At 41.9% G+C, this 13,135-nt stretch overlaps 1 protein-coding gene across 3 annotated transcripts in view; it reads left to right on the top strand.

Moving 5' to 3' along the window:
• The window catches only part of DENND2B (DENN domain containing 2B), a 151,076-nt gene that overhangs the window by 30,876 nt on the left and 107,065 nt on the right, over positions 1 to 13,135 (top strand). The gene's annotated exons all lie outside the window — the stretch shown is intronic.

Raw genomic sequence — 13,135 nt, 5'->3', positions numbered from 1 at the left:
AATATTCAAAAGTAGAATAAGTAGGACCTGGACATGGGATATTAAGGGTAAAACTGAGGGGAAAAACAGAGGATGCCAACATTTCTGCCCTGTGAGAGTTGACCATTACGATATCTTATCTTATGTTTAGGAAGTGCTTTTCAAAGCACTTTTTCATTCAGTAAGTATCTCAGAGTTGTCTGGGCTCTTAGAGTTCATCTAATCTGGCTTCATTTTCCAGATGGGGAGATTAGAGCCAAGAAAGGAGAGGGTACTATTTGCAACTCACACAACTATTTAGTGGTATAATGGGACCTCCAATCTTGGCCTTCTATCTCCTAGGGGAAATTTAAGACAAGAGAAGCATGGAGGAAGGAGTCTAGGGTCAGAGAAAAGTCCTGTCTAGTTAGGTGACATTAGGTGATTACCAGTCTCTCTGAGCAAAATGAAGCTTATTCAAGAAGCTTCAGACTAGATCAGTGGTTCTACTACTAGGAACTCTTTTTGAGAACCAGTAGATAAGACGGACTCCTTGGGTCCTTCTAGTTCTGAGATTCTTAAGAGTGCATGAAAATAACGTATATGAAAAGTATTGAATTGGGTTTCCTCAGAGACTGTGGCTGGTTTCCAGGGTGGTGCCTTTCTAAGGGAATTTCAAGAGTAATTTGTTTCCACATGATTTTCATGTTATATGCTGACCCCAGAACCTAACTACCGAAGAGGACACACTCTGCTGTTAGTAGGCTGTGGCCAATATTTGAACTCAGTATTTCCAGAGTTATGGCTGTTTGTGTTATCCACATCCTCTCCCCACCTCCTCTTAAAATACACACACACACACACACACACACACACACACACACACGCACACACGCATGCATGCACTTCTCTCCATTTCCCTTTTCCTCTTTCCTTTTTTATTTTTTCTCCTTAACTATTTTTCTAGTCTAATTCCCCTTCCTCCATCTCTGTTCTCTCCACTCTTGTCTGTCTTGTCTAGATAACTTCCTGTGTTGGAGCAACTTCCTCTCTTGGTTAAACTCAGACATGACTACAGCATAGCACCTTGGAATATTCTGTTTTGTCTCTATTCCCTGCTGTGATGGCTGGTGCTCAGTGATTGAGCCGGAATCTGGGAGTCATTCTGGACCCTCCCTCACCTCCACAGTTAATTACCCTTCAAGTTCTTCCTTTCTATTCAAAGAGCTCTTGATCTCCCTCCTTGTGTTCATTCTCACCGCCCCATACAGCAGGAGACAGAGCACAGAGAGAGAGATCATGTTTGAAGAAAGAAAAATAGAGTTGGGGTCACCTTCACTGTCCTTAAAAACATTTTGCAAACCTCCGCAGCCCATTTTAGTCTCCTCTTTGCCTCTCACAGCTCTCACAGCTGTCTCTGGGTCTCTGACCCTTCGTGATTGGCTAGTGGCTATGTTTCTGCGGGCTGTGTTTGGAGAAATCCTGAGTCTGAAGAGGAACACTAATTTAATAAGCAGTGGTTACTCTCTTGGAAGCACATAGACACAGTCATGCCTCATTTTCTTAGTGGATTTTTCCTGAGTAAACTTCCCCTCCTCAGCTCCTGTGGGCCTTTTCCTTGGAAGAGGTGTGTCCCTGCATTACTGATTGCAGATGTTATCTGCATCGATGATGAGTGGCTGCAGTCTTTCATCACCTTGAGGACTCTTAACATGGTTGACTTCCTTTGCTTGCTTGGGTTTGAGGAGAGCCAGTGTCTCCCAGTTATAGCTTCTGGAGTCCCACAGCTTGTGAGAAAGAAGTCTTCTGCTGGCAACTGCTGTGCTGGGGACGGTAGTCCTTAACCTTTTGTGTGTTTTTTTGTTTGTTTGTTTTACTCTGCCCTCTTCCTAATAATGCTGTCATTAGCAACGTTAGCTAACCTGTTACAGGGGGTATAGACAATCATGTTCACCCAGGTAAGGAATATAGACTTTCTGAATTTTTTTCTGTCCTTCAAAGGCTAAGTGGTACTCAGATATGTTCTTTGACATCCCAGGGAGTAATGCTCAGGAATTCCCCCAGATATGCTATTCTCAGACTTCCAAACAAGCTTCCTCCTGTTTCTGTCCTTCAGGATCTTAAATTGCACTCTTCTCTCCCTCCACATTCCTGTTTTTCCTCTCATCATCTCACCCATTCTCTGTGTTGACCTCTAAGTGAATGAACGTTTATAAGCACCTCTTTTTATACAAAAGGCAAACTAGCTCTATTTTACATAAAAATGGGATACACCTAGTGTATGTATTGTTAAGGAAGGAGCTAATCATTGCATAAATTAGAAACGTCTAGGTTCCTGTCCTTGGGGGAAAAGAGAGAGAAGGGTTTAAAAAATGGCATCTTCTACCATAGGACATTGAAGTTTATTTAGTAGGACACTCATCTGTAGACCAGGGCCACCATCCATGTCCCTAGGATAAGAACTGAATTTTGAGGGGCCACTGCTCTTCTCTCCTCCTGATTCTTCTTAAGTCCTTAGAAGCACTGTAGTTTCTCATTACGGGAGATATGCTGGTATGTATACGTCCCAGCAATGCCTGACGGAGCTGAACTGCTGCATTCCTACTGTCTAATGTTTCAGTTACAACAGTCAAAGCCGAGTCCTTGCTCACAACAGCTATCAGATGACAGCTTAGTATAGAAGGTTAAAGATCCACAAGAATTCACTCTGATGGTTAAAAACATCACTTTGTAATTCTGATCATGATGAACCATGGTTTGGGGAGATGATGGGTAAGAATTGTTTGGATTCCTGAGCTTCTCTGCGTCCTCACTAGAACTTGTATGGTCAGAGCCCCAAATGAGAGGCTCTGATGTGAGTAGTGGAAGGCACAAAGGGCAGATCAGGCAGGGCTCAGCTGTCTCTTCTTTCTGTGAGCTTTCTTTATCTCGTCTAGCCACTAGTTCCCAGAGATGACTCCATGGGGAGTAAGTGATGGGGTAGTTTTTTATCTTCCTGTTCTGTAGGGGGACTTAAGAACTTCATGAACCAGAGATGTTATCTTATTTCTCAATTTAAGGGACTCCACAGACTTGATTTTCTTTTTCTCTTCAGCATACTTGCCTGGGATATTATTAGGACCCCAGTTACCCCTGGGTCTGCAAATATAGTGTGTGTCCCCTGGTTACACTATTGTTCTAACCAGAATGGAGCAAAGTAAGACATGGACCTCATTTGACCTGGACTCTGTATGTCGGTCAGTAAACTCAAAATCACATGGACTCATCAGTTGACTCATATTGAACCATTCCTCAAGTGTCTTTCACTTATACCATTTTTTTTTTTAAATTCAAACAGAAAGTCACAATAATTTACTTATACCATTTTCATCCTGTTGTCATGCAGTTTTTTTAAATAAACTTAAGTGTAAAATGATATCTTTTGTCCTTTTAACATTTAATCTTGTTATACTTAACCTATGGTTCTAAGTTTGTGGAGGCCCTTTTTGGGGAATTATCTCTAATATGTTAATTTTCCCTCCCAATTAATTTGTTATATGCATTTTTGATAAGCGTGCCTTACCCGAGTCATTGATAAAAAAGGGTGACCAGGATGGGATTAGAACAGATGGGAGTGTCCAGACTTCTAGGAGTTCCAGAGTACTCCTTCGTAGTTGATACTGATCCATTTTGCTCTTCCATTTGGACCCAGCTGTCCTGAGTTACCAGATTGTGCTACTGCCAGTGCCTTCCTGTTTTATCCATAAGATCAAGAGAGATTTTTCTGAAGTCCAGATAAATTGTGTCCTGGCATTCTTTGATATATGTGTGTGCATATGTATGTGTTTATTTATGTGATACATAATATATATCATATGTAAATATATATTATGTAAATATGTGTGCATATTCTTTTTTAAACCCCCAGACTATTATTTATAGACCACTTACTATCTATTGCTGAGTGTTTTACATATATTATCTCCTTTATTCTCTACTATAATTCCATGTTAACTTTATTAAATAAAAGTAATGACTTTAGCATGACTTTATTTAATCTCCAGTGATCAGTGCTTCCTTCTTTATGTCCTTGCTACTTTTCGTGTTTCATATACTCTGTTCTGGAGTTTTGCCTATGATATTGCCTATTTAATAAATACTTATTGAGCATTTGCTGTGTGTAAAGAAAACACTGCATTATAGCCTATTGGAAATTCAAAGATGGATAAGAAATGGTCCCTTTGCTCAGAAGAGCTTATATGTGATTTAAAATATGAAGGCATAAACAATGGCTTAGTAGGGGGGGAAAGGGAAATCAAGAAAAAACACTTAGAGAGTCCTGAGTGTGAATGGAACGCTGAAACTAGCCCACCTACAAAGTTCTAAATGGAAGTCTTTAGAAGCCAGGTTCTAACATGTTACAACCTGTTTACAAAAATGGAAGGTATCCATTTGACTGATGGTTTTAAATCCTATCCCACACTTTGTTGGAGTGTCTGCTTGAGTTTGAGGGTGAGGAGAGGCAGACCAGAAAAAATGGTCCACTTTTGCAATCTTTCATTTTAAAAATATTATTAAAATATAGAGTATATGTTTTTTATATGTACAGTTTAAATGTGAGTATTCATGTATCTACCACCCAGCTTAATATAGAAAACATTACCATTAGCTTTGAAATCTCCTATGTACCCTTGCCAATAATTGCATTAATTTTAGAAAATAAATATATATTAAATTGTAGAAGTAAAACAGTAACCGTGTGGCATATTTAGAACTTAGTAAGAAGGAAAAAATTGCTAATGTGGTTATTGTTTTGGTATAATTTCCTTTTTCGCTTGTATGTGTTTTCTACATTTTTATGTAGTTATAACTTTGTCATGCAAAATTAGCATTGTCTGATACTGTTAAAGTCTTCACAGTCACTTTTTAAATAAATAATACGTGTATGTATTGCAAATTCAAAAGGTACAAAAAGATGTACAGTGAAAAGCAAATCTTCCTCCTACGTTCTTTCTCTTTTCTTTCCCTAGAGCCGATCACTGTTACCAGTTTGTGGATTATAGTCATTTCGTTTAATGGCTGCACAATTGTCCATCTAGTGCAGTGTTTCTCAGACTGCAGGTCATCATTAGTGGGATGGGGAATCAGTCTAGTGGGGATCTACAAGCTTTGTTTGTTTTCTTAATGAAATAGATTAGGATAGAAAATGGCAGAGAGCATCACACATAGTAAAGGTAAGTATTGTTTGCAGAAACTTTTTGGTTCAGTTTTGTATACGTACACACGTGCACACACGCTCTCTCGTACATGCACATTCTGTATTACTATATAAAATTTATTTTTTAGTATGGGTAGTGGTCAAAAAACACTTGACATTTACCAATTTAGTAATGACTCACATGGAGTTTGTTTCTAATTTTCATTATTATAAATAATGCTGGGAACATGCATTTTTTTCCCTCATACTTGGGCATTTTATTCTTAGGACAGCTTCCCAGAAATGAAGCCACTGAGTCAAAGGATATGAGCATTTTAATTGATCTAGCCAAGATGCTTTCCAAAAGCTATATCCCATTTACTATTTAATAAATGCCATCTGTACTTGGTTCAGGATAGGTTATCTTTATTTCAGTACAGACATTTTTTCTATGCATTATATATGTGACATATATATATATTTAACAAAATGGGATAATTACTTTTTCTCCAAGTAATATAGACTAAACACTGCCCATTTTAGTAAATATTCTTCTACAGCTGTTCTTCTTATTCTGGGGCAGCTTTCCTTGGAGGTAGGGTTTGAAGGGTGGCCACTCTTGCTTCTCAAACTTGAGTCATTCTTACCCATGTTTATGATATGTACCATATATACTTTTATTTATTTATCTTTAAATTAGCTTTTACAAGACTTTTTATTTTTAAATAATTTTAGACTTGCAGAAAGTCTGCAAAGACAGTACAAGTTCCCCTAATCTAACATAACTATGGTATACTTATCAACTAAGAAATTAACGTTGGTATAATGTGAACTATAGCCTTAATTGTATTTCATTAGTCTTTCCCATTAAGGTCCTTTTTCTGTTCCAGGGTGGAATCCAGGATCCCACATTACATTTAGGTGTTGTGTCTTAGTCTCCTCCAGTCTATGGTAGTTCTTCCGTCTGTCCTTGCCTTTTATGACCTTGAGACTTTTGAGGAGTACTGGGAAGGTATTTTATACAATGTCCTTTTATACAATGTCCCTCAAGTTGGTTTGTTTGATGTTTTCTCATAATTAGATTAAGGTTATGGATTTTTGGGAAGAACACCACAGAAGTGCAGTGCCCTTCTCATTGCTTCATGTCAGGGGTACATGATGTCAGTGTATCTTATTACTAGTAATGTTAACTTTGATCACTTGGTGAAGGTAATGTCTGCCAGGTTTCTCCACTGACAAGTTCCCTGTTTCTGCCTTTGTAATTAATACATATTCTGAGAGAGATACTTTGAGGTTGTGTAAGTATCCCATTTCTCTTTAAACGTTTACCCACTAATTTTAGCAAAACAAAACTAAAAGCAAACAAAAAACATATATACCTTCTTTAGCATTGGTCTACTCAATGACTTCAGTGAAAATGGAGTTAATAGCTGGTTATCTTTTTTTAAAAAATACACATTAAGATAAATATAAGAGCATTAAAAAATTTTTAAATGTTCTTATACCACTTGTAATCATCTTGTATATATGTACCACACCTTGAAAACCTTGGACCAGCCTGAGGTGCTAAGCGCCAAATGGTTTAGGTTCTGTGGTGATATTGTTGATCCCTTATTTGTTAGATCGATTAGTTGGTTGGTTTCTTTAGTTCATATGTTAAAAATTTATTAATTGTACTCGGTACAGAACCCTAAACTAGGCTTCAGAGTTACGACATAGGCTAGTAGGAGAAATGAGCTGGATAAGCCTTGGTGCACTAAAATATGAAAATATGACCTAAATATCACTAAAATATGAACACGGCAGATGCAGGAGTAGTAAACTGTTCCAGGGAGTACAGGGGGTGGAGGTAGAGAATCCAGTCCAACCTGGGAAAATAAGGGGAGACAGTATGGAGGAGGTGATATTGCTGGACCCACATTTCCCGCAGCTTTGCCCAGATCTTATTCTAAGGGGTACTCCTTTCTGAGGCTCAAGGTATTTTCTTGGTTATATCATAGAAAAGCTGTTTGAGTGCACATTCCTCTTATTCCTCCATCTCCTTTTCCTTCACTTTGCACCCTACCTCCCTCCCTCATCCTGAAGCTTTAGTCATGACGGGTAAGATCTTGGTTGAGCTTGGAGTTCTGAGCCAAGTAAACATGAGAAGCCCATTCTTGAAGGGTAAATGGGGCTTCTAGAGGGGGTCTGGGATACTGCCTCCTTGGTCCAGTTGTTTCTGGCCCCAAGACTGTGTTTATGTGGCCCAGTGTTAAAATGCTTGGACTTAACAAGGGGCAGTGGTCAGGGGCCTGTGGATTTGAGAGAGTCCAGAAATTAGCCCATATATGCACTCTGTGACAGATACTCCGAGGGACTGGATCGAGGCACTGAGTACCTTGTGTCCTGGGGATCTGAACTTTGAGCCTCATATTGAGGGTTGTGAGCTGAGTGGAGGTGGACTGGGGCTAGAAGGCTGGCGCACAGGGGAGTGTGCTCAACCCAGCATGAAGAGGTCCAGTAGCCGCTTCACCACAGGGCAGTGGGATCTAGGATAATTATAGGCTGAGCCCACGCTCTCTGAGTTCAGAGCCTCAGGGTCGGAGGGGAGTAGGTGGGAAAAGGGTCGGAGGCAGGTGGGATTAGGTCAAGAATAAGGACCTGGAAGAATTTCCTACCATAAAATGCCAGGACTTGAGCAAAGAACGGGTTTTTCTCTGTTTTCCCAGGAAGGCTGTGAAGCAAAGTATGTGTAGCAGCGGCCAGCACGCTGAAGGCCCTGCCAGCTGTGGCTCCCAGGCAGAGGAGGGCTGGAATTGCTATCTGGAGGAATGCGCTTGTTTTGTTGGTGCAAAGGCCCTGGTAGAGCCCATGAAGAGACTGCTTGATTGGCAGTGAGCAGATTGTCTTCCAAGAGAACTTCCTTAGATATTGCCAGTGCTTCTGCTTTGTAAAGGCTGCTTTGTCTCAGACTGACGGCTAGGAGTGAGTCCCAGGCAGAGCTGCAGTCTTCTTCCAGGCACTTCCCAGGCCATTTCCTAATTTCCCCATCCTGTGTTTGGTGCCTTTCTTCTCTTAGGCCAGCTGTTCTTAGGCAGGGAGTCTGAATCTCCATCTTTTCCTCTAGGAAAGGTTGCCTTATGTTGGTGATGATCTTCTTCTATCTGATCCCAAGCAGATGACTCCAGAGCCCCATGGGGTTCTGCTGAAAGGATTAGATGGAGGCTCTGTAGCACCTGAAACAAGAAGCCTTTCTGCTGCTTTGGACTCATTCAGAAAGCAAGGGGACTAGGTGACTAGGATAGAACCATGGGTCTGGGTGACTGCCAAAGAACAGTGCAGTAGAACATTGAAGCTAGAAGGGACCATTGGAGAACAGCTAGTTCCAACAGCCCAATAGTCCTCTCATCACATGCAGGAAAAAGCGGAGGCTCTATGGGGGACAGGGACTTGCTCAAGATCTCACTGCCCTGTAACCAGGACCTGGACTCCAGTCTGATGACTCTTTTCTCTACTCCTGAATTTTTAGTTTTTCCCTTCTTAACCACATTGCCACTCAGCGGTAGAAAAGGAAAATTGTTAAGTTCTAAAGAGCTCTTGTGTAAACCTGCCTACTCACATGGCAACCAGAGCCCTGTGTAGGAAAATGCGCAGGACGCATGGGTAGCACTGGGTGTCTTCAGCGGACGTGCTGCTGGACCCCAGTCAGGTGGGCACTGGGAGCTAGGCTCCCTAGAGGCATCTGAAGTTATACTGCATCTCTTAGGCATTCTAGGATCCAGCCAGTAATATTGAGATAACAGCTTTCTTTTCTTGAATTCCAGTGATCCCAAAGTAAGGAGTGACTTTAAAAGATTTATTCTGCTCCTGTGTTTTCAGATTTGGCATTTCAGTTTTTAAAGGGGCAAGAAAAGACTATAATCTCTTCTAGTGACCAAATCTAGAATCTAATGATCATATACACACATATATATTAAAAAAAAATATATATATATATATATATAAAATTTTTTTTTCTTCTCTTGAATTTGAGTGGCTAGACTAAGTCTATCCACTCAAATTCCCTCATCTAATGGAGGGGACAGCTGTTTCTGTGGGGTTTTTTTTTAAAGCGTCTTTTTAAATGATTCATTTATCGAACACATTAATTGGTCGCCCACTCTGAATGAAATATGAAAGTAGATAGACTTCAAGGGGCTCACAACTGTGGGGGAGAGGGAGTGCAAGTAGCAGTGATAAAATGATATAAATACCATGATAAAGGCATCCTAAACTGCTTGGGCTTGCAGAGTAGACAAACAGATCCTGCCAGGAGATCAAGAAATATTTCACAGAGGAGGTGATAACTGAGTTGGGCCTTGAAGGCGATTTGGTTTTGCTAGTTAGGGGAGGAGAGGCACTCAGAAAAAGATAACAGTGTGAGCAGCTGGGGAGGGAGAGGAGAAATGCAGTTTTCAGAGCACCAGCTGGTGTGTGATGGTTGTGCCTGTAATGGAGTGGTGGTCGTGGGGGAGTGTGGCAGGAGAGGAAGCCAGAAGGGATTTCAGATTTTGGTGGCGATGTCTGTCACGGGAGGGGTTTGGGCTTAGGCACACCGCTATTGCTATTATTTAGGCCTTCATTATTTTCCCCCCAGACAGTAGTTTTCAGTTTCTTTTTAGTAATGGAAAAACATTTTTTCAAACTATTTACACCCATCTCCAAATTATAAAACATAAGATGACTTTTTAAAGTAAAAGTGTATTTTCTGTAAGCACAGTGACCTGCACAGTGGAAGTGAGAGAAAGCATTTTTGTACTTGAATGGAGCTGACCTGGGAGACCTTCTCATCTGTGGGCGTTGAGCCATTCCTGCATCCCGCTTGGTTTGGCAGTGACGCTGGTGGTGGAGTGCCTGTGAGTGGGCACTCTGGGACTGGGAAAGGCTGTAAAACCCTGGAGCGCGTCCCCGGAAGAGTGACCTTACGAGGAAAGTTCTGGGAAACAAACCACAGGGAGACTTTACAGGAATTTTTGGTCGAGCCCACAGGCAAGGCACATGAGGAAAAGACATGTAATTATAGTTTGTAAGTCTATGAAAAGATACAATGAGTGACGTGAAATGGCTGTTCTAAGTTTCTTCTTCCTGTTGGACAGGAAGAAAGGGGGTTTTATGCATTCATTCAGCAGATTTTTATTGTGTGCCAGCCGTGAGCTGGACCCTATACTAAATGCAGAGAATATGGCGGTTAGCAAAACTTTCAAGCTTCCTGCTCCTAAGGAGCTCAGGGGGGAAACAAGGAATCACACAAATGAGCAATTGCAGGTTATGGTAAGTGCCGTGGAGGATGAGTCCTCACTTAGACTGGAGGATCGTGGGAGACTCCTCTGAGGAGGTGAGAGGCAAGTTGAGGCCAGATGAGTAACCTTCAGCCAGGTGAAGACTAGGGTGTGGAGGAATGTCGCAACAGCCTGGAGAAAATCTGACACTTTGGGGAACTAAAAGGAGGCCTGTGTAGCTGGCACCCAGAGCGGGAGGGCAGGAAATGTGCTGAGAGGAGAGGAGGCTGGAGAAGGATCATGCTGGGCCTTATAGGTCCTGGTAAGAATTTAGATTTTATCCTAAATGCAGTGGGAAGCCATTGAAGTGTGCTAAGCAGGAAATGACATGATTTGGTGTAAAAGGGTGATTCAGACAGCTCTGTGGAGAATGGAGGTGTGAGGGCAAGAGTGAAAGCTGGGGCGATTAGGAGGTTTGCGCAGTGGTTAAGGGGAAAGACGGGGGTGGCAATGGAGGTGCAGAAAAACGGACAGATAAAAGATAAATCTTGGAAGTAGAATTATTTGGAGTCGGTAAGTGGATTGGCTGCGGGGAGTGTGAGGTAGGGATGTACAAGGGTATCTCCTGGGTTTCTGGCTCAAGTCTGCATGTGGCCTCCCAGCAGATGCTAGACCACATACGGCTGTAAAAGCCCTATCCTTCCAGAAAGGTCAGGTAGGATTGATCTGAATCCAGCCTTGCAGAGGCAGCAGAAGGATTCAGCTGTCCTTTTGCTCTGCCCAGTTCAAGGAGCTTATACACAATAGCAGCACCCAAGCAGCGATTTCAGTTCTCCCACTAACGCGTCCCTTACTATGTCCCTACCTGGTCCCCCCAGGGGAGGGCCCTAAGGAACCGCTGTAACCCCGTGTGCCACTAGGGGGAGCATGGCCTGCATTCTGTGTCTGGTCTGGAGGGCTTTTTGAAGTTTGCATTAGAGACTGACTTGTATCAGCTTTAGTACTCAACCTTGTCCATTCATGCTGCTTAGAAGAATTCCTGATGTATGGTAGGTGCTCAATAAACATTAGCTGGTATTAATATTATAACTGTGACTATTGTCTTATTGTAGAAATGAATGGGCATCACCTCTGCTTTCTCATCATGGAGACTGGGCAAGTGGAATGTGCATTTTGGGCATCAGGAGAAGAGCAGAGGGCTGCCTGTTGGGAATGGGATGGGGGAGAAGTTTAGTGATTTGATGGTGTTGCCCTTGCCGTTTCATCTTGTCTTCCTTTGCAGATGGGGGTAGGGGACACTAGGGCCTACGAGGAATTCCTGAGTTGGTACTTGGGTCAGGGTATTGGGTTGGGTATTTCCAGTAGGTGGTTGAGTATGCCCTCTTTGAAGCTCTGATTGCTTCACTGAAGCAACAGTGTCCCCCACTTAGGGTTTGTGCCATTCTGTTATTTCCTGTTGTATTTTGTGACACGCCTCCTACCTTACCTCCTGACATATATTTACCTTTTAAACTCGACTGAATTAAAATCTTGTTTTAAGAAATTTGTGATATATTGGAGATTAGTCAAAAACACAGAAATTCTGCAAGGGATCTCAGTATTAAAGATTCCATCAGGATCTCTCTAGCACTGTTTTAGGAAGCAACACTGAAAAATGTCTTCCTTGAGCCTCAGTGTCCTCTTGGGGGCATACTGACTGCCCCAGGTTTTTGTTTGTCGGTGGTGAAGAACAGCTGAGATGAAGCTCTTAGCTCAGTGCCCGATTGAAGGAGAATGCTTTCACACACATCTTCTCATGCTTGTACCAGCCCTGTCACTTGCCCAGGGGGTAGGTTTTATAGGTGGAAACTGGGAGGCTAGGTGATTTGCCCAAGGGCACATGGCTGTTGTGGAGCCTGGCACTGCCTGATATTCTGACCCCTGCTCTGTCTGGTGCTCTTGGAACTACTCTGCTTAATATACGGAAGAGAGTTGAAAGGCTTGGGTACTATTTCTAGATCTGTTATCTTCTGGTTCTGTGACCTGGGCCAAGTTATTTGACCTCTCTTTTAGATTTTTTTAAAAATCTGTTAAATTAGTATGATAATACCAATCCTAACTCTGGGTCTCTTGGGTTGAACAGATGAGCCAAGATTTGTAAGAGTACTTTGGAGAAGTGTAAGGGAATTTATAGCTATAGGGCAGGACTTTTTTTCTCTAATCTGTGCACCAGTATGTTTCACATCTCATAGAGGCTATTGTAGAGCCTTCAGGCTAAAAGACGATAGTAGGGCCTATCTGATCACGACTCAGAAGGAGTCTCTATCTTCCCCAGGGAACCCAGCCTTGTATCTCATAACTGGCTGTCAAAAAAGCTGTTAGTTTGTAAGATCAGATGGCAGTGTACTTTAGAGGAAAGTACCAGACTAGGGGCAGCGGACTAGTCTCTACTGTTAGTTCTTCGACTGCCAAACTGGCTTTGTAACTGTGGACTAAATATTTGATCCCTCTGAGCCTTAGTTTTCCCATCTATAAAATGGTGATAATGATATCTATCCAGTATACTTCAAAAGGTTTTGGGGATCGAACAAAATAGTGCATGTAAAAGAATATTACAAAGCAGGGGACTTCCCTGGTGGTCCAGTGGATGACTCCGTGCTTCCAATTTAGGGGGCCCGGGTTTGATCCCTGGTCAGGGAACTAGATCCCACATGCCACAGCTAATAGCCGGCACAGCCAAATAAATAAATATTTTAAAAAATATATTACAAAGCAGAAATCTGCA

Source organism: Balaenoptera musculus, chromosome 8 (assembly GCF_009873245.2).
Source record: "Balaenoptera musculus isolate JJ_BM4_2016_0621 chromosome 8, mBalMus1.pri.v3, whole genome shotgun sequence".
Classification (NCBI taxonomy): domain Eukaryota; kingdom Metazoa; phylum Chordata; class Mammalia; order Artiodactyla; family Balaenopteridae; genus Balaenoptera; species Balaenoptera musculus.
Note: the sequence above shows the minus strand (reverse complement) of the source record. Positions and strands in the feature narration are given on the sequence as shown.